The sequence below is a fragment of the Bos javanicus genome, chromosome 5 (genome assembly GCF_032452875.1).
Source record: "Bos javanicus breed banteng chromosome 5, ARS-OSU_banteng_1.0, whole genome shotgun sequence".
NCBI lineage: Eukaryota > Metazoa > Chordata > Mammalia > Artiodactyla > Bovidae > Bos > Bos javanicus.
The window spans coordinates 73,825,157-73,846,134 of record NC_083872.1 but is presented as its reverse complement, the minus strand read 5'-3'; the positions used below and the strand labels follow the sequence as shown (position 1 = coordinate 73,846,134).

The following is a 20,978-nucleotide window of genomic DNA, read 5'->3' as shown; positions in this document are numbered from 1 at the left end:
GGGTGCAGAGGACATTTGAGAGTTTTAAGTATAAGAAACAGTCTGGGTTTTAGTGTTGATTGAGTCATTGATTCAATAGCTTAGCAAGCATTTATTATGCTCCTACTGTGTGCCAGGTGTTGTGCTAAGTCCTGGGGATCAGAGATGAAGACATAGATTCCTTCTTCCAGAAACCCACCATTCAGTGAGGGTGTGGACAGACTGACACACGAGCAACTAGATGATTGGCTCTGTAGGGTTCATGCCTGTTTTGGTGAGTATTATGTCTATAGAACATAGCACATAATATGTGCTCAATAAATATTTGTTGAGTGAATGAGAAAATCAATGAATAAATGAGTTCCCTAATCCAGGCCGACTCGGACTGGTGCTGTGATAGAAATGCAAGACATTTGGAAGAACGAGAGATTCATTGCCACTGGGATTTTCATGCATTAGTATACATGCGTGCATGTGTGTGTGTGTTGTGGGGATGAAATCTGACTTGGACTCTGCAGGATGGATGGGATTGACGTGTCCAGGGGAGGAGTGGGTGGAGGGAAGGGGATTAGCTAATTTCTCTCACCATATCTCTCCTGGTTTTTTTTTTTTAGTTCTTTTGTTAGAATTCTTGCCACCAAAGCAGGTGGATCCTTAAACACTAGAGGGATGGAAATCCTTGGAAAGTATTTATGATCTGAAGAAAAAGTACCCTCATTCCCAGCTGCATGGACACTATTAATTGGGATGCCCCCTTCCCCCCCCCACCCCCACCCCGCCATGTCATTTGGAATCATCTTGGCCAGCTGTCCCTGCACTAGGGGAGGCCAGGTCACAGTGTGGTGGGTGGGCTGAGTCTGTCAAATGAAATGATTTACTACAGCCACCTTAAGCCTGAGCAGACTGCTCTGTAATAATGATGCCATCAATGTGAAAGCAAATATTATTAAATTTTAGAATTGAGATTTATGGTGCTGATTTCTGAGCCATGGAGAGGCTGTAGTTTCTTGCTTTTAGGTTTTCTTGGCATAAACCATGAAGTTGAGCAGCTGGAGCCTAGAGTAGGGCAGGGGAAAATTCCCAGCTCTGACATGGCTCTAACCCTGATGCTGGGAGGGGAGTGAAGTCCAAGAATAACAAACCTTGGAGTAAAATAAAGTTGGATGTACAGACTTTGCCTCTTTTGGCTTCAAATTCCTAATATGAAAAGAGGATTAATTGATCCAGTCAATGCATATTTACTGAGAACCTGCAATGTGCCAAGTAGTGTGTGATACACTCCTCACGGCACAGCTGAAGGGACTGGAAGAGATGTGGGAACAGCCAGTTGGAAGACAGGTGTTCCATTAGTTCCTGAACACAGACTTTTTATTCATCACTCACTCAATAAATTAAAAACATAAACTTTTAACTTTAGAATCATTTTGGGTTTACAAAAAAGTTGCAAAAGTAGTATAGAGAGATCCCATGAACACTTCTTCCATTTTCTCCCATTGTTAATATCTTGCTTTGTCAAAGCTAAGAAACTGACATTGTATGTTACTTTTAACCAAAGTCCAGACTTTATTTGGAGTTCATCAGTTTTCCACTAATGTCCTCTTTCTGTTGCAGTATCCAATCCTGGCTACCATACTGCTTTTAGCTGTTGTGTCTCCTTCCCGCTCTGATCCATGGCAGTTTCTCAGAATATGCTTTTACTGAGTTCATTCTACACCTGTTTTTAAAAAACAAAACTTAAAAAAATTGAAGTACAGTTGATTTACAATGTTGTGCTCGTCTCAGGTATACAGTAAAGTGACACAGTTAGACATGTGTATAGCTTCTCTGTCTCAAGTTCTTTTCCATTACAGATTATTGCAAGGCATTGAATACAGTTCCTGTGCTATAGAGCAGGTCCTTGTTGTTTATGCATTTTATATGCAGTAGTGTGTATCTGTTAATTTCCTATATCCTGATATGTGCTTGGAGCTTCTGCTTTTGCCGTCTTAAAGCATCCTACAATCTGTGTCTTAAGGCTCCCCTGCGTCTCAGGTGTGACTTGAGCTGACACATCTGTGACTTGGGTTCACACAGCACTTTTCCTGCAGCACAATGTCTCAGCACAGTGATTCGTGACAAGCACGGGGCGTACATATCTGACACCAGGTTTTAATGCTTCTACTTGCTATTGAGAACTTCAGGACAAATTACTCAAATTGGCTTGGGTTTTCTCTCTGAGAGAGAAAACTCAGATGATGTAAGCAATGAAGAAAATGTGGAACCTCACCCATTGAGAGGTCTTGAGGTTAGAGGGGCCAAGGCTGGTTCATTTACAGTCCATGAGCTGATTGGTGCTCTGGTTCTCTCTGTCTGGAATTTTTCCCTCTTTAGCTTGTCTTGGCTCCTCTCAGAGCCACAAGATGCCCTCCTGCCCACTTGGATTTCCTCCCTCTGCACCTGGGAATCTGGTGGTCTCACCTGTTCTTGGGGTCACCTTGGGAGGGTTCTGGGCTGGCTCTCTCCCTGTGGCCCAGACCTGGCCTAGCCTTGCCCACACCTGTGTAGTGAGATCCTGATGAAGTACATCTTCCATTCCTGCCTCACTGTCCAGGCCCATAGCTTCAGCCTCTCACCCCTAGACTCCTTAGACAACCATCACACAGAAAGTATGGACCAATCCAGGGGGTGGTCTCCATTGGCCTCCCTGAAGCCCATCTCTCTGGCTTGAGGGGAGAAGGAAGTATCTCACCTCCATTCCATCATCTTGGGTATCTGTCAGTTCACAGCTCCCCAAGCATTCCAAAAAATGTTATTTAATATTTATATGGAGCTTCCCATATGGCGCTAGTAAAGAATCTGCCTACAAATGCGGGAGCCACAGGAGATCTCAGCTCTATCCCTGGGTCAGGAAGATCCCCTGGAGTAGGAAGTGGCCACCACATCTGTATTCTTGGCCTGGAAAATTCCATGGATAAAGGAGCTTGGTGGGCTACAGTTCATGGTGGTCTCAAAGAGTTGGACATGACTGAGCAATTGAACATACACTCTCCATATAACGGAATCACTTTGCTGTCAACGGAAATTAGCACGATGTTGTAAATCAACTATACTTCAATAAAATAAATTTTTAAAAAGTAACCAATAACTAGGCTTTCCCAAGGCTCCTCCATCACTGAACATGTCAGCAGGGGGTGGTCAACCAAGTGTGGCAAAGCTGATGTTCAGCTACCTCCTGGAGGGGTGGTCGAACACTCACTTAAAAATGTAGAATGTCTTGGGGCCGGAAATTGAAATTGAGCTAGAAAAAACCCATTTTAGCTCCTGTCATACTGTTATTGATTCTGTTGCTATTGACTATAATTGAAGGTGCCGTGTGGACCAGAGTCCAAGTCTCCTGACTCAAAGGGAGATCTCTTTAGCTCACCCTACACTGCTTTTCGGAGAAGGCAATGGCACCCCACTCCAGTACTCTTGCCTGGAGAATCCCATGGATGGAGGAGCCTGGTGGGCTGCAGTCCATGGGGTCGCTAAGAGTCAGACACGACTGAGCGACTTCACTTTCACTTTTCACTTTCCTGCATTGGAGAAGGAAATGGCAACCCACTCCAGTGTTCTTGCCTGGAGAATCCCAGGGATGGGGGAGCCTGGTGGGCTGCCGTCTATGGGGTCGCACAGAGTCGGACACGACTGAAGTGACTTAGCAGCAGCAGCAGCACACTGCTTTTGGGGATTGGGGTCGTGGACAGGCGTTCCAAGGGACAGGTCCATCTTCTGAAATCAGCTTCTTTTCTGCCCAAGCCAACCAGTGAGCCTTTCCCAGGGAACACAGGCACACACACATACAGATGCTCTCACGCAGGGAAGGCAATTAAAGGAACACAGAGGCAGTCTGTCAACTGCGCCAAGTTGACAAATTTTGCATTGTAAAAACAAAAAACAGGAGCTTAACCCCCTCCCTCCTCCTGCTAAGAATGGAGCAGAAAAAGCGAGTCTCTGCTTTCACAGACAGAGGCAATGAGGTCTGGCAGAGGACTGTGGGGTCCCTACCGGGATACGCAGCCATCACTCCATCAGGAAGGTCAGGAGATGCACGAGGTGGGGGAGGGCTCTGCTGGGACCCTGATGGGGGAGACTGAAATTTACTAGGACCTGCAGACATTAGGCAGGTGATCCCTTCTGTCCCGTGCCAATACCCCTCCACACAGGATGAGAGCCCTCCACTTCTCAGGTGAGGAGGCAGGCTCCCGTAGGTAAAGGTCAGTACAGTGGCCCACCTCCAGAACACAACAGTTTGAGGGCTCAGGCCATTTTATCTGACCCCAAAAGCTAGGTTTTTGGGTCATGGATCTCTGCACCTCACACTTTGACAATCTCTTCATATTTCTTCCTAGTAGAAAAATTCCTTTGCTTCTACTGCCTTCCCAATCCTTTTGCCTCTGCCATGTTTTGTGCCTGGCAGAGTTTGTGTTCAAAAAATATTCTACAAGTTGGCCTCAGATCAGTGGAAGGAACTATTCTAGATGTTAAGGATCCAGTGATGAACAAAATACAATCCCTGTCCTTGAGGAGGAGAGGTTCTGTGCCAGGGGAAACACAGAAAGTAGCATATAAGAATCAAAGTGGGGGCAAGGGGGGACTTCCCTGGTGGTCCAGAGGTTAAGAATCTACCCTGCAATACAGGGGAGGTGGGTTCGACCCCTGGTTGGGGAGCTAAGATCCCACATGCTGTGGAGCAAGTAAGCCCGCCCACTGCAAATAGAGAGTCCATGCACCACAGCAAAAGATCCCGCAAGCCGAAACTAAGACCTGACACTGCCAAATAAGTAATTAATTTACAAAATAAAATCAATTAAAAAAAAAAAGAATCTAAAGGGGACCAACTCTTGCTGTGTGCCAGGCGTCATTCTGTCTTTACATCTTTACTCATGTTATCTTCATGACAGCCCTCTGGGGCAGGTGCTCTGACTTTCTCCATGTTACCAAGGGTGTTGAGGCTCAGGGATATAGGGAGCCATCCAGCCAGCTGGAAACAACTGGGATTGGGCCACGAGTCGTGTGGTCCTGGACCCCTTGCCCTTGACACCTGGGTTCTCTTTCCCTGCAATGGAAGGTGCTCTAAGGAGAAAGCAGGTCTAATTCTCACTCTGCTCCATGCTAACATGTGAGTCCTTCCATGCCTCGGTTTCCCTACCTGCAAAACGGATCTGTAAGAGTGGAAACATCTAGTGTGCGCCTGGGAATGGTGTTGGGGAGAAGAGCTGCCTTGAGACAGATTTTTGGGAGTCATTGGTGCAGAGGAGGAAGTTCAAGTTTGGGGAGCAAAAGAGAGTCCTCTGTGAGTATGTCCAGTGAGGGGGAGAACTAAATAGTCCAAGGAGGGGACTTAATAAATAGGAGGAGAAGTGGAGAAATAGGACTTGCAGAGGGTGTGGAAAGAGACACCTAGTCATTAGAAGAAGCAGAGGAGTGATATTTCATTATGTCGTAAGTCTTATTTACATGCATGTCTCCTTCATTAGATTTCATTTTTGAAAGAAAGCATTATCTTCAAAAAAATGAATTTTATTGAAGTATAGATTTACAATGTTGTGTTAATTTCTGCCTTACGGCAAAGTGACTTAGTTGTGTGTGTGTATATATATATATATATACATATATATATATATACATATATAATACATTTTTTCATATTCTTTTCCACTATAGTTCATCATGGAACATTGAATATGATTCCCTGTGCTATACAGTAAGACCTTGTTGTTTTTCCATTCTATATATATTAGTTTGAATCAGCTAACCCCAAACTCCCACCTCATCCTTTCTTCCCTTCGGCAACTTCAGGTCTGCTCTCTGTGTCTGTGAGTCTGTCTCTGTTTCCTAGGTAAGTTCTTTTGTGTTGTATTTTAGATTTCACATATAAGTGATATCGTATGTCATCTGTCTAAGAAAGCATTATCTTAATCATTTCTGTATTCCCCAGATTTAACAGCTTGTCCAATACCTAGACAGCATATTAAAAAGCAGAGACATCACTTTGCCAACAGAGGTCCATATAGTCAAAGATATGGCTTTTCTGGTAGTCATGAACCATGTGAGAGTTGGACCATAAAGAAGGGTGAGCGCTGAAGAATTGATGCTTTTGAACTGTGGTGTTGGAGAAGACTCTTGACAGTCCCTTGGACAGCAAGGAGATCAAACCAATCAATCCTCGAGGAAATCAACCCTGAATATCCATTGGAAGGACTGATGCTGACGCTGAAGTTTCAATAATTTGGCCACCTGATGGGAAGAGCCGACTCATTGGAAAAGACCCTGATACTGGGAAAGATTGAAGGCAGGAGGACAAGGGGATGACAGAGGACAAGATGGTTGGATGGCATCACCAACTCAATGGAATTGAGTTTGAGCAAACTCTAGAAGATGGTGAAGGACAGGGAAGCCTGGCGTGCTGCAGTCCATGGGGTTGCAAAGAGCTGGACATGACTGAGTGACTGAACAAGGACAACCAACAGAGTAGCTGCTCAAAAAAATGTTGGTATTCAGTCATGTCTTCTGTCACTCCATTCTTGGACTGCCTCTCAACTGCTTGGCTGCTCTGCAGTTTTATTCCCATTTCCCATTCTCAGCCCTGCCTGCCTCACTATACCTTGAAAGGCCTGTTGTAAAGCTCTGATCCAGAATATGAAGCATGACTCTTCTTAAAACAGCATGACAGATATCACTTCTCCTAGGTACCCTCTCCCATGGCAGACATTACTAATTGATCATGGCACTGTCTTCTGAGTCTGGTCTCGGATCTCAGATCCTGGATTTCAAATTCTTAACTCCGTGTCCCAGTAACATTCAGTACCAGTCAATAAACACTGAATTCGAGGTGAATCTACTTGGCATTCTTGCTCCAATGATGTTTCAGAGAAGCCAGAACGGGTTAGTCTCACCCTGGCTCCTGAGCCTGCACTGAGCTGGGCCTTAGGGAGTCCATCGTGGCTCTGGCCATAGGCAGAGTCTGCACTCTATTTGGAGTTTTCTGGCCCAGTTTTTTTCACACCATGGTGGCTCTTAAAAATACTTTCCTGGCAGCAAATGGGTGTCTTCCTGCTGGGAGGAAAAGGGAAGAAGAATTAGCAGCTTCCCATCTGAGAACTTCCACTGGAATTGATTTATCCCAGCAGAAAGAGCCCGGCATTTTCCTTCCAAATTAATATGCAAATAAGCGTTAAGCAACACCTCCCACGGGCAGGTTCAGAACACAGCAGTATTATCCTGGAACATTTATTAGCACTATTAATAGAGTTCACTGCCTTACTCCTCCTCCCTGCCTTTATTACCATTCTAATTATGGACCATTTGGCTTCCTTTAATTTTTTCCTGTTTCTGGTGAAGGCCCATGGTCCTGGGTGGGGAAGGATGCTCTGTCATGCGAGTGGGCTTCGAGGGTGGGGGCCTGGATTCCTGGCGGGTGCCGCTCTCAGGACATCCCTCTTCTGGTGCCCTGAATTTTCAGAGGATGCTTTCTCCATACCTCTGACACCCTAGTAAGATGAAGACAATGGTACTGAGCTTGGGAAAACTGCCATGTGGAGTGCTGTTTAAACCAAGCAGGCTAAGAAAAGGCTTTTGGGGTGTTTTTAGGGAAAGAAGCACTTGGTGGAGATGAAATCCGCTGGGAATGCCAGACCCTGGGAGTGCCAGACCCTTGGGGCTCTTCGCCATGGATGAGGTAGTATTCCAGGTGTCCTGTATATATGAACTCATTTCATTCCCACCACAATTCAGTGAATCAAGGAACCATTAGCATTCCCATTCCCAGAGGAGGAAACTGAAGCATAGAGAAGTGAAGTGACTTGCCCTGGGTTACTTGAGTCTGGGTCCAGACCCTGTGTCTCCAGTTACCTGTCCTGTCCCAGATGTCCTCCTGGGGCCTCACTGCCTCCTTCCTATTCCTTGGCAAAGCAGTGAAGCTCAGCCTGGGCTCCTCCTAGGAGGCAATTGCTCTCCTGCTCAGAAACAGAAGATGCTTGGGGTCACTAGGATTCACCTCTTCAGGGGATACAGGGAGTTGTAAACAACAGATCAATTACTTTGCCACTGTTTTGGGAAAACTGCTTTTGCTCCAAGCTGCAGTGCCCCAAACTCTTCCTACATTGTAACCTGTTCACAGCCCTCCCCGATTCATCCTGTCCCATCTCCTGTGATTGTCATAGCCACATCCCATGATAGGCAGCCTGGTTATGTTTGGGATGGTACCTCGACCCTTCCCCAAAGCCCAGGGTCACAGAATTTCAGACTCAGCTGGAGTCAGGTGCTTTACTCTATTCACACACACACACACACACACACACACCCCTCAGAAAAGTTTGTTTTGCTGTTGCTATTGTCCCCAGAGGAGGAAACTGAGTCATCAAGCAGTTAAATACCTTGCCCAGGTTTACACAGAGGGAGTGGCAGATTGGCCTCTGGTCTCAATGAAACAAGATTTATGTTGCCTTTGTTTCCCTGATCTAACTGGGATTTGGAAGCTGATGAAATGGTTTTGAGGTTCCAGACCTTGATATGGGCTTATGACCTTTGACTTGGCTCCAATGGAAGAGCCCATAGTGGGGGGCCTGCATGCTCCTCCCATCAGGCAGGGAACAGCCCCATGCCTGGAACCCCCTCCTCCCTGACCTCCTATTTGCAGGGAAGGAATGGAGATGTCGATATACAGAATGACCTTGTGCACGTGGGGGAGGGAAAAAGTGGGAGAAATTAAGAGAGTAACATCAACAAATTAAGAGAGTAGCATCAACTATCAGGTGTAAATAAGATGGATAGCTGGTGGGAAGTTGTTGTGTAGCACGAGGAGCCCAGTCTGGTGCTCTGTGATGACCTGGAGGGGTAGGATGTGGGGAGGGGAGGGAGGCTAGAGAGGGAGGGGGTGTATGTATAATTATGTATGTGCAATTTGCATTGTTTGTATGGCAGAAATCAACCAACATTGTAAAAACTAAAAAAAAATTAATAATAGAAAAAATACATAGTTTTTTCTGTTCATCCATCTGCCACTCACCCATCCATCCAGGAGACCACTTGCATGGAGGCTTTAGAGCTATCAGTACCCATTCACAGGTTATTTTCCCTATCCCCCACTTAATGGGGGCCATATAAGGATGTAGTCAAGTGCACAGGATTGACCTTGGGCAGGTTTCTCATTCTGCAACTGGGAAGCTGATGACCTTTGACAAGCTGTTGAACTAGCCTTGGTGCCTCAGTGTCCTTGTCTGTAAAACAAGGCTGTGGATGGGATCTTCTTTACAGAGTGGTTGTGAGGAGTAAGTGAGCACTTAGAGTTTGAAACCGTGCTGGACATTTGATGGCTGCTTATCCTTTGTTATGAATCAGTCTCAGAGAACTTAGCCTGAGTTCCTCTGAGTTTGTAAGTTGTAAGTGTCAGAGCAAGAATTTTAATCCAGATCTTTCTGACATGGCATCCATTGCCTTTTTCATGATACCACACAGCCTTATGCAGAGAGAGGCAGTGGGAGATGACCCTAGAAAGTGATGCAGGGGAGAGATAGATCTTCAGTTCAGTTCAGTCACTCGGTTGTGTCTGACTCTTTGTGACCCCAGGAACCATAGCACACTAGGCCTCCCTGTCATTACCAACTCCTGGAGTCCACCCAAACCCATGTCCATTGAGTCGGTGATGCCATCCAGCCATCTCATCCTCTGTCGTCCCCTTCTCCTCCTGCCCTCAAGCTTTCCCAAAATCAGGGTCTTTTCAAATGGGTCAGCTGTTCACATCAGGTGGCCAAAGTATTGGAGTTTCAGCTTCAACATCAGACCTTCCAAAGAACACCCAGGACTGATCTCCTTTAGGATGGACTGGCTGGATCTCCTTGCAGTCCAAGGGACTCTCAAGAGTCTTCTCCAACACCACGGTTCAAAAACATCAATTCTTCAGCACTCAGGTTTCTTTATAGTCCAACTCTCACATCCATACATGACCACTGGAAAACCATAGCCTTGACTAGATGGACCTTTGTGGACAAAGTAATATCTCTGCTTTTTAATATGCTGTCTAGGTTGGTCATAACTTTCCTTTCAAGGAGTGTCTTTTAATTTCATGGCTACAATCACCATCTGCAGTGATTTTGGAGCCCAGAAAAATAAAGTCAGCCACTGTTTCTACTGTTTCCCCATCTATTTGCAATGAAGTGATCTTGGATGGCCTTGGATGCCAGCTGGGGCCCTGGAGGTGTCCAACCAGGAGCTGGATGGTAGTCTGCAGTCTGACTTTAGTCAATGCAGAATTTCAGCTGCCACTGGGTATTAAAAGACTGAAACAGTTCCATATTGGTGGTCCATAAACGGCCAGTGATGTTCTAAGCATCCATATTGCCCTCTCTCACAGCGTGGTCACCCTGGACCCTTCCTCCAAGACCCCCTAGATCACTGCAAGATCAACTAGAGGGACAAATTCCTGCTCTAGTCCTCTGGCTCGTGGACAGGGTGATGGCCAGGGTCAGCACTGTGCCTGTTATTGAAGAGTTTAGATGTCCCTCTGGACCCAGCTCCTTCTGATTTACCCAGTGTCTCTTTTAGGAGGCTACAATGTGGCAAACAGTGGTGAGAGGGAGGAAAGATAATGGAAGATATTCAGCTGAAAAGGCAGGGGAGGGTAAGCCAGCTCCAAGAGCACCATGCCACCCCCAGGCTGGGCTGGAAGACTCAAGCTGAGGTCCAGCTTGCCAGCATTCAAATCTCCCCATTGCTTGTCAGTTTGTTCCAAGGACTGATGTCCCTGGGCTGCTCCAGGCAACAGGAAATTCCATTTCCTCTTTTCTTCACATCATTTCCCTCCCTGGCTTATGGAGGTCATAAATGCTTTTTTTTGGTGATTCTTTTATTCCCTGCATCAAAAATAGCAAAGTCCTGCTCTCAGGCCTGCTAGGAGCTGGTTGTATGATCTTGGGGCTGTATAATCGGTTTCCTCCCTGAGTCCCAGTTCTTTCCTGTATAAAATGGGTGGGTTGGACTGGAAGTGGTTGTTTCCATGCTGGGCTCCACTGTGAGGATTGGGAGAGAGAAAGGAGTGAGGAAGAGGACTTCTTCCAGCTCCCTTATGTGATTCTATGGCTTAAAGCATGATGGATAGCCTTGGAAGAGATAGAACATCCTAGGGAAAGTTGGGTGGCTCCAAGCCCATCTTTAGGACAGGACTCCTCTGGTTTTCTTAGAGTATGCGTTTTCCCATCTAGAGGACAACAGAAATAGTAAATAATATTCATGGAGAACTTACTTTGTGCCAAGTGCTGTGCTCCAGCAGTGTGACACATGGTGGCCGTGGCATCAGATTTATTTAGTGAGTACTTACTATGGGTTTTCATACTGTTTATGGGGTTCTCAAGGCAAGAATACTTAAGTGGTTTGCCATTCCCTTCTCAGTGGACCACATTTTGTCAGAACTCTCCACCATGACCTGTCTGTCTTGGGTGGCCCCACAGGGCATGGCTCATAGTTTCATTCAGTTAAACAAGGCTGTGGTCCATGTGATCAGTTTGATTAGTTTTCTGTGATTGTGGTTTTCATTCTGTCTGCCCTCTGAGGGATAAGGATAAGAGGCTTACCCATTTGAATGAAGAGTTCCAAAGAACAGCAAGGAGAGATAAGAAACATTCCTCTGGGATCAATGCAAAGAAATAGAGGAAAACAACAGAATGGGAAAGACTAGAGATCTCTTGAAGAAAACTAGAGATACCAAGGGAACATTTCATGCAGAGATGGGCACAATAAAGGACAGAAATGGTATGGACTTAACAGAAGCAGAAGATATTAAGAAAAGGTGGCAAGAATTCACAGAAAAACTGTACAAAAAAGAGCTTCATGACCCAGATAACCACAATGGTGTGATCACTCACCTAGAGCTAGACATCCTGGAACGTGAAGTCATGTGGGCCTTAGGAAGTGGAGGTGATGGAATTCCAGTTGAGCTATGTCAAATCTTAAAAGATGATGCTTTGAAAGTTCTGCACTCAATATGCCAGCCAATTTGGAAAACTCAGCCGTGGCCACAGGACTAGAAAAGGTCAGTTTTCATTCCAATCCCAAGGAAAGGCAATGCCAAAGAATGCTCAAACTACCGCACAGTAGCACTCATCTCACACACTAGCAAAATAATGCTCAAAATTCTCCAAGCCAGGCTTCAACAGTACATGCACTTTGAACTTCCAAATGTTCCATCTGGATTTAGAAAAGGAGAAGGAACCAGAGATCAAGTTGCCATCATCTGTTGGATCATTGAAAAAGCAAGAGAGTTCCAGAAAACATCTACTTCTGCTATACTGACTAAGTCAAAGCCTTTGACTGTGTGGATCACAACAAACTGGAAAATTCTTCAAGAGAAGGGAATACCAGACCATCTGACCTGCCTCTTGAGAAATCTGTATGCAGGTCAAGAAGCAACAGTTAGAACTGAACATGGAACAACAGATTGGTTCCAAATAGGAAAAGGAGTTCGTCAAGGCTGTATATTGTCACCCTGCTTGTTTAACTTATATGCAGAATACATCATGCAAAATGTTGGGCTGGATGAAGCACAAGCTGGAATCAAGATTGCTGGGAGAAATATCAATAACCTCTGTTATGCAGATGACACCACCCTTATGGCAGAAAGTGAAGAAGAACTAAAGAGCCTCTTGATGAAAGTGAAAGGAGAGTGAAAAAGTTGGCTTAAAACTCAACATTCAGAAAACTAAGATCATGGCATCTGGTCCCATCACTTCATGATAAATAGATGGAGAAACAATGGAAACAGTGGCTGACTTTGTTTTTTGGGGCTCCAAAATTACGGCAGATGGTGACTGCAGTTATGGAATTAAAAGACACTTGCTCCTTGGAAGAAAAACTATGACCAACCTAGACAGCATATTAAAAAGCAGAGATATTGCTTTGCCAACAAAGGATTATCTAGTCAAAGCTATGGTTTTTCCAGTAGTCATGTATGGATGACCCACTCCAGTACTGTTGCCTGGAAAATCCAATGAATGGAGGGGCCTGGTAGGCTATAGTCCATGGGGTCGCTAGGAGTCAGACATGACTGAGCAACTTCACTTTCACTTTTCACTTTCATGCATTGGAGAAGGAAATGGCAACCCACTCCAGTGTTCTTGCCTGGAGAATCCCAGGGGTGGGGGAGCCTGGTGGGCTGCTGGCTATGGGGTCGCACAGGGTCAGACACAACTGAAGTGACTTAGCGGCAGCAGCAAGCAGCATGTATGGATGTGAGAGTTGGACTGTAAAGAAAGCTGAGTGCCAAAGAACTGTTGCTTTTAAGCAGTGGTGTTAGAAGAGACTCTTGAGAGTCCCTTGGACTGCAAGGAGATCCAACAAGTCCATCCTAAAGGAAATCAGTGCTGAACATTCATTGGAAGGACTGATGTTGAAGCTGAAACTCCAATACTTTGGCTACCTGACGCGAAGAGCTGACTCATTTGAAAAGACCCTGATGCTGGCAAAGATTGAGGGCAGGAGGAGAAGGGGATGATAGAGGATGAGATGATTGGATGGCATCACTGACTCAATGGACATGGGTTGGGTGGACTCCGGGAGTTGGTGATGGACAGGGAAGCCTTGCGTGCTGCAGTCCATGCGATTGCAAAGAGTTGGACATGACTGAGCAACTGAACTGAACTACTATAGTTTAGGCCTTGTGGTATTTACCTGAAATACTTCATTAAAGTTTTACAATATCTCTAAGGAGGAATGGATACATAGGAGGAACCAGAGGGAAGACTGATTAGGGGGTTTTTCCAAGATCATTTTGCTGGTAAACGAATTCACTCCTTCATTTAATCAGCAAATATTTACTGAGTATCACTATGTCTTGGGCTTGATGCTAGGGGATCCAAAGGTGCCAGGTTAGGCATGGTCCCTGACTTCAAGGAGAAGAGGCCAGCAGTGGGAAAGAATTCTAACTCTTGTCTGACTTACAAAACCCAGACTTTAAAAAACTTGAAGTATAGGTGATTTGCAATGTTGAGTTAGTTTCAGGTATTCAGCAAAGTGATTCAGTTATACGTATATATCTATTCTTTTTCAGATTCTTTTCCATTATAGGTTATTACAAGATATTGACTATAGTTTCTTATGCTATACAGTAGGTCCTATCTGTTTATCTATTTTATATGTAGTAGTGTATATCTGTATGTATAGAAGTATGTATATACAGTATACTAGTATATAGTAATGTGTATCTGTTAACCTTTAACTCTTAATTTATCCTCCCTCTTTCCCCTTTGGTAACCATCAGTTTGCTTTAGATTCCACCTATAGTGGCCCAGACAATAAAAAATATACCTGTAATGCAGGAGACTGGGGTTTGATCTCTGGGTTGGGAAGATCCCCTGGAGAAGGGAATGGCTACCTACTCCAATATTCTTGCCTGGAGAATTCCATGGGTGGAGGAGCCTGGCAGGCTATAGTCCATGGGGTTGTGATGAGTCAGACATGACTGAGTGACTAACACTCATTTTTTATAAGTGATATCATGTAATATTTGTCTGATTTATCTGACTTACTTCATTTAGTATGATAACCTCTGGGTCCATTCATGTTGCTGCAAATGACATTATTTTATTCTTGTTTATAACTAATATTCCATTCTGTGTATACATATGTGTGTGCATATATATATATGTATGTGTGTATATATATATATATATATTATTCCTTTATCTATCTTTATCTATCTTCCTTTGTCTATCTATGCCTTCATTTTCCTTTATCCATCTATTCCTCTTTCCATGGACACTTAGGTTGCCTCCATGTCTTGACTCTTCTAAATAGTGCTGCTATGAACACTGGGTTGCATGTATCTTTTTGAATTAAAGTTTTCATCTTTTCCATATATACATCCAAGAGTGGGATTGCTAGATCACATGTAAAACTCAGGCTTTTATCACCTATTTTAGAGTGACTTTTGTGAGAGCAGAGCAATTTTCAGGCATTCATTTTCACTTTCATCTATAGGAGTGACATCGCAGAGTGATTAAGAGCATAGACTCTGAGCATTGAGGCTTAGGTTCAAATCTCAGCTCTGTTATTTACTAATTGGGTAACCTTGGGCAAGTGACTTAGCCTCTCTGAGCTTCAGTTCATCCTCTGTAACATAGGGGTGCTGATAGCTCTACCACCTCATAGGATTTTTGAGAGTATTAAGGGACATCATTTAAGTAGAGTTTAAATTGGGTGGATATGAGAACCAGGAGAGAGGTCTTTATCTCAGGTCCCTAGAATGCTCAGAAAATATCTGCTGAATGAAAGACTCCACACATTACCCGAGTGGGTACTGAATTTAACGTTCTTAAACTAAACACTTAAATCAAGGGAATGGCATCTCCTTATCTGGCTCCAGGGACTGCCTGCCCCCTCAGTCTTCTGTTCTCTTGCATGGTGGGAGGACAACAGAAGAGCTGGATTGAGTCTCAGGGTTTCGTCTAACAGGATGGATTTTTCTGTGCTAACCTCTGCAGTCCTAATCTTTCACCTGAGGGTCAGATCTTTCGTCACCATCTCCCTTGCCCCCACTCTATTCCACGGAGCACGAATTGATCTCTGCTCTCTCCCATGCGATGGTTTTATCAGGAAGTGAGCTTGCTTCTTTATAGAATCTCTTACTTCTGAGACCGACCCAGAGGAAAGAGGGCTTAATTACTACTGACTCTGTACTTTTATTTTACTTTGGCAGACAAAGTTTAATAACATTTAAGAATTAGAACAATTTTTTTCCTCAGGTAAGGTTCTGCTGACCAGCACAAAGTTTTCTCTGATTCATCACATCTTCTAAATCAAAATGACTTAATATGGTTTTTGCTGTCTTCTTTTTCTAAGAAGAGATGTTTATAACCAACGTGTATCACCCAAGCTCTCCTGCTTCCATCAGATAACTCCCTGAAGAAAGGAATGGCTACTTACTCCAGTGTTCTTGCCTGGAGAATTCCATGGACAGAGGAGCCTGGAGGGCTACAGTCCATGGGTTGCATAGAGTCAGTCAGCGACTAACATTTTATTAAACACAGATAAATCCTGGGATTCCATGTGGCTCAGGCTCAAGGCAGTGTCTCACTCAGAGACATCCTCAGTCAATTTTTAAATTAATTAAGCAATTAATTAATTGTTAAATTAATCAGGTGGCTCTAATTCCATGGCCACCTCTGTAAGCAAACCAAAATCTAACCCTGTGCTTGCTTTGGGTTACAGAATTGAAACCAAAGGACAACAAATCGCAAACTGCCAACTGTGCTTTAAACCACAGCGAATCAGCAATTTTCTTACTTTGCTTCTGCCTCTTTTCTTTATTTATACCTTATCTTATGGATTTATTGAGAGGATTAAATAAGGTATTAAATGAGGAATATAAAGCACCTAGCGCCTGACCAGCACAGAGAAGCACTCAATAAAAGCTGTTTTTATTAACATAGCTTTTTCTAAACTTTCTGAACTGAGCCTGTTTTTTTGAAAAAAATTTTGTTGTTGGAGCATAGTTACTTTACGATGTTGTGTCAGTTTAAAATGGGGGGATGTAAGAACCAGGAGAGACGTCTCTATCTGTACTCTATCTGTATAGAGTTCTGCTGTACAGAAAAGTGAATTAGTTATAAATATACATGCACCCTCTCATTTTTGGATTTCCTTCCCATTTAGGTCACCACAGAGTGCAAGGGCTTCCCCTGTGGCTCAGCTGGTAAAGAATCTGCCTGCAATGAGGGAGACCTGAGTTCAACCCCTGCATTGGGAATATCCCCTGGAGAAGGTAAAGGCTACCCACTCCAGTATTCTGGCCTGGAGAATTCCAAGGACTGCATAGTCCATGGGGTCGCAAAGAGTCAGACACTGAATGACTTTCACTTTCACTTTCAGAGCACTGGCTAGTTCTCTCTGCTGTCCAGTAGGTTCTCATTAGTTGTGTGTTTCATGTGTAGCATCAGTAGTGTGTATACATCCATCGTGATCTCCCAACCCTCCTTTCCCCCTCTGGTGTCCATGCACGTGTTCTCTACGTCTGTGTCTCTATTTCTGCTTAACAAGTAAGGTCATATGTACCATTTTTCTAGATTCCACGTGCGTGTGTACTCAGTTGCCTCAGTCATGTCCGACTCTGTGACTGCACGGACTGTAGCCCACTAGGGTCCTCTGTCCATGGGATTTCCCAGGCCAGAATACTGGAGTGGGTTGTCATTTCCTCCTCCAGGAGATCTTTCTGACTCAGGGATCAAACCTATGTCTCCTGTATTGACCAGCGTGTTCTTTACTGCTGAGCCACCAGGAAAGCCCCCTAGATTACACATATATGTGTTAATATATATTTGTTAAAAGTTTCTCCAAGCTTCTATCCCACCGATGTCTACTCCTCACCATTTCTTGTTTCTGGCTGCCCATTTGAATTGCTTTTTGCTCGAATAAACTCTTAAAGTTTTTAATATGCCTCAGTTTATCTTTTAACACAACCTGAAGGTAATGAAAAATGCTTCATTTTTTCTCTTGATCTCTTGATGGGATGCCAGAAAAAGAGAATCCTCTTTATTTGTCCCTTTGAAAGAAAATGGAAGATAACTATTGATTATAAGATGAATCACTATTTTTTTTTCTAACATCAAGGAAAGAAAAACTCTGACAAGTGTGTTTTATAATCAATGGTAAAATGCATCCTTATTTTAGAGATGCTAAAATGTGGGGAAAAAATGCATGTCTTAGATTCAGGGCGAAGTCATAGTACATACTATAGTACTATGCTGCTGCTGCTAAGTCGCTTCAGTCGTGTCCGACTCTGTGCGACCCCATAGACGGCAGCCTACCAGGCTCCGCCGTCCCTGGGATTCTTCAGGCAAGAACACTGGAGTGGGTTGCCATTTCCTTCTCCAATTCAGGAAAGTGAAAAGTGAAAGTGAAGTCACTCAGTCCTGTCTGACTGTTCTCGACCCCATGGACTGTAGCCCACCAAGCTCTTCCATCAATGGGATTTTCTAGGCAAGAGTACTGGAGTGGGGTGCCATAGCCTTCTCCGCTATAGTACTATAGTAGCCAGGAAAAAACCAACAGTGTGTAGAAGAACTTAGCTTGGCCTTTTATATTCCTCGTCCTCCACTCCAGAGGCAACTTAAAAATAAAAAAAAATCAATTCTTTGGTTTTATCTCTACCACTAAACAATCTTTTCATCTTTTATTACATATCGGCTTATTTTCTTTAGATAGATAAATTTTTAAAACTGTAACAAATCATGTATTACTGCTACAGTTCCATCTCCCCTTTCCCTCTTATTTCCCCCTTTCATTATGTCTTGAATTTGGTGCATATTACTCTCAGATATGGGCTTACCTAGTGGCTCAGTGGAGGAGACGCAAGAGGCATGGGTTTGATCTCTGGGTCAAGAAGATCCCCTAGAGGAGAGCAAGGCAACCCATTCCAGTATTCTTGCCTGGGGAATCCCCTGGACAGAGGAACATGGCAGGCTATAGTCCATGCGGTCACAAAGAGTTGAACATAACTGAGCAACTAAACAACAACTCTCATATATGCTTTTAACAAATATTTATTTGGCTGCACTGGGTCTTAGTTATGGCATGCAGAACCTTTTGTTGAGTCACGCAAACTCTTGGTTGTGGTGTGTGGGATCTAGTTCCCTAATCAGGGGTTGAACCTGAGCACCCTGCATTGGGAGCACAGTCTTAGCCACTGGACCATCAGGAAAGTCCCTCTCTTACATGTTTTAATATTTTTACTATATATGTTTGTAATCATAAGTAAAAAGATTACTGACTTCTGATCAGACTATTTTCAAAATGGGGTTTCCTTGGTGGCTCAGTGGCAAAGAATCCACCAGCAATGCAGGAGATCCCTTGGTGGGGAAGATCCCCTGGAGAAAAAAATGGCAACTCACTCCAATATTCTTGTCTGGGAAATCCCTTGGAGAGGGGAGCCTGGCAAGCTACAGTCCATGGTGTCACAAAGAGTCCAGTGGCTAAACAATAACATTCTCAAAACACTAAAACATTCTGAAGACCCTCTGAAATGCTCTCAATATTATTATAGTGGTAGTGGCTGATTCCCCTCACCTCTAAATATCTTTGCTTCCCCCTTAAGTTCCCCCAACCCCCCACATTCATCTTGACATGCAACTTGTCTGAATTCTACACTACCTCTCTCTTAGCTTATCATATTAGCTCAGATGGTGAAAAATCTGCCTGCATTTTGGGATACCTGGATTCGATCCCTGGATTGGAAAGATCCCCTGGAGAAGGGAATGGCTACCTGCTCCCAGTACTCTTGCCTGGGAAATTCCATGGACAGAGGAGTCTGGCGGGCTACAGTCCTTGGGGTTGCAAAGAGTTGGACACGACTGAGTGACTAACACTTTCTCTCCTAGCTTATCATGTAGATCAGGGTTGGCAAACTTCTGTAAAGAGCTAGACTGGAAATAGTTCCAGCTTTGCAAACCACACAGTTTTGGTTCCAGCTACTCAGCTCTGACACTATCTCTGCAGCAGCTTTGGACAAGAAGGAAATGAGTGAGCATGGCTGTGTTTCAGTGCAACTCTGTGGACACTGAAATTTTAATTTCATGTCGTTTTCATGGATCATGAATTATTATTATTTTTTTATTTTTGTCTCAACCATTTAAGTTGGAGAAGGCAATGGCACCCCACTCCAGTACTCTTGCCTGGAAAATCCCATGGACGGAGGAGCCTGGTGGGCTGCAGTCCATGGGGTCGCAAAGAGTCGGGCACGACTGAGCGACTTCACTTTCATTTTTCACTTTCATGCACTGGAGGAGGAAATGGCAACCCACTCCAGTGTTCTTGCCTGGAGAATCCCAGGGACAGAGGAGCCTGGTAGGAGGCCATCTATGGGGTCACACAGAGTTGGACACGACTGAAGTGACTTAGCTTAGCAACCATTTAAACATTTAAAAACTAGTCTTAGATCATGGGATGTATGAAAAACAGGAAAAGGGTTGTAATGGGCCCAGTTTGGAGACCCCTGATGTGGATGATTTTAGCTTCTCAGATATCATTAGTATTCCTTCTGCTTCTCCCCAGTGAAGGAGGGTTGTAGTAGGCTGAGGTTGCAGGCAAGATTCCCCCAACTCAGCATCAAGATGGAGCGGGGACTCTGGGAATACTCATACATGTATCATGTTGTATCTGCTACACCAAAAGGGTATTGTGTACTCACACACACACTGACACACACACACACACACTTTAAAAGATTACCTTAAAAAAATCTGCTCTAATAAAGATGCTGACAGAGAGAGCAGACTTGTGGACACAGCGGGGGATGGAAAGGGTGGGAGGAATTGAGAATAACATTGACATGTGTACATTACCATATGTAAATGTCCCAGTGGCCTAATGGACAAGGCACTGGCCTCCTAAGTCAGGGATTGTGGGTTCAAGTCCCACCTGGGGTGGTGTCAGGGCAGGAGAGCTTGCCCCAAATTAACTTTTGGGCTTCCCAGATGGTGCTAGTGGTAAAGAACTCACCTGCCAAGGTAGGAGACATAAGAGATGCGGGTTCTATCCCTGGGTTGGGAAGATCCCCTGGAGGAGGAAATGGCAACACACTGCAATATTCTTGCCTGGAGAATCCCATGGACAGAGAGGCCTGGCGGCCATAGTCTATGGGGTTGCAGAGTAGGACACAAATGAGCACACACACTGCTGCCATGTGGAAAACAGATAGCTAGTGAGAAGCTGCTGTACAGCACAGGGAGCTCAGTCCAGTGCTCCGGGATGACCTACAGGGGTGGGACGGAGGCAGGTTAAGAGGGAGGCTCAAGAGGGAAGGGATATATACACACACACAGAGAGCTGATTCACATGGTTGTTCAGCAGAAACCAATGCAACATTGTAAAGCAATTATACTCCAATAAATAAATAAATAAAATAAAACTACTCAGGAAAAAAAGTCTGCTGTGCTACCACCTGAATTTGACTTGGGAGGCGGCTCCCCTTTCTTCTCTTGTTTCCCTCAATCCCA

The 20,978-nt window shown here is 44.4% G+C and overlaps 1 non-coding gene across 1 annotated transcript; it reads left to right on the top strand.

Moving 5' to 3' along the window:
- The first annotated feature begins 20,335 nt into the window (after window positions 1–20,335).
- TRNAR-CCU (transfer RNA arginine (anticodon CCU)) lies at window positions 20,336–20,408 on the top strand. Its single transcript has one exon. It is a non-coding gene; the product is annotated as a tRNA-Arg (tRNA).
- Window positions 20,409–20,978: the final 570 nt, after the last annotated feature.